General features: G+C 36.4%; 1 long non-coding RNA gene across 1 annotated transcript; it reads right to left on the bottom strand.

The window, feature by feature from the left end:
* Nucleotides 1–659: 659 nt before the first annotated feature.
* LOC106696801 lies at nt 660–2,129 on the bottom strand. The gene is made up of 2 exons (XR_002828719.1): nt 1,219–2,129; nt 660–1,136 (listed from the first exon to the last, which is right to left on the bottom strand). It is a non-coding gene; the product is annotated as an uncharacterized LOC106696801 (long non-coding RNA).
* Nucleotides 2,130–3,320: the final 1,191 nt, after the last annotated feature.

Below are 3,320 nucleotides of genomic sequence, written 5' to 3'. Positions count from 1 at the left end.
AGAAAATAAATCAAATAAAAATAAAATGAAATTAAAATCTGATTTTGAAATCAGGCTTGAAAGATCTATTTCCTGCTTCTAAGTATCAATCTTCTTTTAAAATGCTTTCAGCTAAGTCTTCCCTTAGCGCCACCAATGAATACTACAGGCACATTGCCCCATTAGCTCCAGGTGCTAGAAAACAGTGTTTATAAAAAATGTAAATTTATTTTTCAATCCAATGTTACTATTATTTCTAGTATTTTTACTCAGTTTACTCCTTGCAGCTCTCTTTAATCTATAGCCTGGTTTAGTGTATTATTGCCACACTTGATGAGAGGAAGCAAGGAAAGCATTAGCAACATTTTCAAAAATCTGGTGCAAGCCAATTCAGAAGGAAAATTCACATTTTTATTAACCAATTTAATCACCTTTCTCTTACAACAGGTTAAGCCACTAGTGGGAAATATAACTCAATCCTATTGTTAATCTCACAAAGTATAAGGTAGTAACTTTACTAAACACTAAAAACCATAACAACTGAAAGTCTTTGTGGAAAGAGAAAGGTAGGAATAAAAATAGTGGATTTTACTAAATTATAAATGAAGGAATTTGGTAAGATAGAGCAACAAGGCATGTGATTTACATATTGAAAAAAAAGCAGAGGAGACTAGAAAAGGTAAGGTTTTTTTAAAGTATTTATACACATTTTTGTTTCATTCATAGTGATGCAAGTAATAGACACTCAAAAACAAAAAAAATACAAACAGCTACAAGCACTTTGCAAATTCAAGTTATGGGTTACATATTAGAGAATGACTAATCCAATTGCTAGAGTTTGGAATATAACCAACATGCCCGTTGCTGGTTATCTCAAACTCATCTCTAATAATATTACTGCCTATGTTTGTGTAAAAACTGTTTTTCCAAATGCTTTCACGTGGTTATTTCTTTTAATCCTTTCCAAAGTCCACTGAGGTTAAGTGGATAACTCCTACTCAAAGTTTATCATTGGTAAGAGTCCAGACCAAAAAAGTTTTTTAACCATCCAATGTTCATTCAATCATACACCTCCAATTGCTTTAATGCCTCCAACTTCTGTGATTCCAGGGCACAGTGGACATTCAACAATTATGTAATAAACAAAAAAAAATTGTCTAAAAAAAACAAATAAAATTAGAATACAGTTGAGGGTAGAAATGCCCTGTGCCTCATTAGTACACCATGTGATCAACATACCGCATCGCAATGAATAACTACAGCTTGACCCTCTCCAAGGGTTCTTGTTCCTGCTTGCTGAAAGAAAAGTCTCTTCATTAGAACTCCAAACTGACTGTGCAGCTGTGTCAAAGAATGTGAATATCTACTCTGAAAAAATATATAATTTATCATATTTAGAGAACTGATATTGTCGTGCCTAAGGGACAGACACAGCTTCCCAAAGTTGAGAATAATTTCAAAAACTAAAATGTTAACTATACACTAAGAGATCCAAAGAGTAGGGAATAAACCTTGAGCTGACCTTGGTTCAGTCCCTGGGCACATGCTGCCCACCTCTCCACAACCAAGTGTGATTTTTTCTTTCTTTCTTGCTCTTACTGAAGAAGCACATGGAGGACAGTTACACAAATTAAATGATCCTGGGATTAAATCCTGAATGACCGCCATTCCAAACTAGATTTGTAGATATCAGCTTGTTTCGATTCAATAACCCCAATGCCCTTCAAATATTCTATTGTAATAATGCTGTCAATACTGTTAGCATCTTCTACAATGAACAACAACCAAAAAAAAGCATTAAATGTTCTCTGAGTTTGGGGAACATTTTAAGCCAAACAGTGAAAATCACTACATTGTGTGTACCCCTCCCATTGGGATTTTAGAGAGAGTGGAAGAAGAATCATACAAAGAAGACTAATCACATCAAAAAGCAGAAATGTCCCTGCATGGGAGCAGTCTAGAAAGACTTTGTGAAGTGGTGAGATTTAGGATATTTTTTGGATGATGGGTCTCCATTATGGTCAAATTGTGTTGTATTCTTTATTTTCTTTTAAAATAAGGATGGGGCCCTAACCGGTTTGGCTCAGTGGATAGAGCATTGGCCTCCGGACTGAAGGGTCCCGGGTTAGAATTCCGATTAAGGGCATGTACCTCAGTTGCAGGCACATCCCCAGTAGGGAGTGTGCAGGAGGCAGCTGATCGATGTTTCTCTCTCATCGATGTTTCTAACTCTCTATCCCTCTCCCTTCCTCTCTGCAAAAAAATCAATAAAATATATTTTAAAAATAAATAAATAAAATAAAGTAAGGATGGGAAGGGCTGATATATTATTTAGAAGTTTAGAACCACCTATCTAGTAAAGTTATACTCAAAAGGGGTCTTTTTAAACCACTCAGATTTCTACCTCCATCTCCAATTCCAGATCCCAATAAATACAACTCACCTCACCCCATTTGACCTCTACCTCAACCCCCACCCTCCAGCCACCTCCTTTGTAGAGAGGCTGCCATTTTCGCTGCAATGTGGTATAATCCTCAAGGATAGGAGTAGAGGGAAAGTTGTAAGAATCGAGGTGAGGGGAGGAGGAGAGGCCACACATTCCAGGCCGAGCATTTACAAAAGCCTGCTACTTACCAGAACATGTTTATCATTATTTCAAAATTAGACTGCTCCCACATTGTCCTTTTGTAGCTGCTGTTAGAGCATCCATGTGTTACATGCCAATGTTGAAAACTGTCTATTATTTTTATTACTCAGTTTTGGCAATTTCTTCACATTTGAATATACCAGGAATATAAAGTTGGATATCTACTCCAGGGTCCTCCGCTCACTAGAATCACTGGGTCTAGTTTCTAGAAGCCAAAATAATGGGCACTGAGATGGGAGAACTCACCTAAATGTCAAATTAAACTTTTATAGGGAGGGCTGAAGGGATTAAAACTGCAGTTTTTTAAGTTTATTCTATTTCTGGGATGTCTGCCAGCAAAATCCACAGCACAAAGAAGACTTGAGCTGCTAGTTGTGGGTCCTCAAGCAATTCTCTCAACTTGTCTGGGCCGACATTGCCTCAACTGTCTTTAAAAAAAAAAAAAAAAGTTTCAACCAGCTGGCTCCATCAAGGTCCCCTCCAAGTTTTAAAATCAATTTTGTCAATAATTATAGAAGTCCTAAAAATTATGTTCTATATATTAAATGCCTAATAATTTCAAAAAACGAAGGACAAAGGAACCTCAAATATAATTCTTAAACATTCAGAAAGACTTCATAATAATTGTGAGATATCATGAAAATTGCCCCTTTGGCTTAGCTGTCATTTGCTTCAAATAAAGCCTGAGCCAGAG

This window comes from Myotis lucifugus, unplaced genomic scaffold (assembly GCF_000147115.1).
Source record: "Myotis lucifugus unplaced genomic scaffold, Myoluc2.0 scaffold_30, whole genome shotgun sequence".
In the NCBI taxonomy this organism is placed as follows: domain Eukaryota; kingdom Metazoa; phylum Chordata; class Mammalia; order Chiroptera; family Vespertilionidae; genus Myotis; species Myotis lucifugus.
This window is presented reverse-complemented; position numbering and strand designations above follow the sequence as displayed.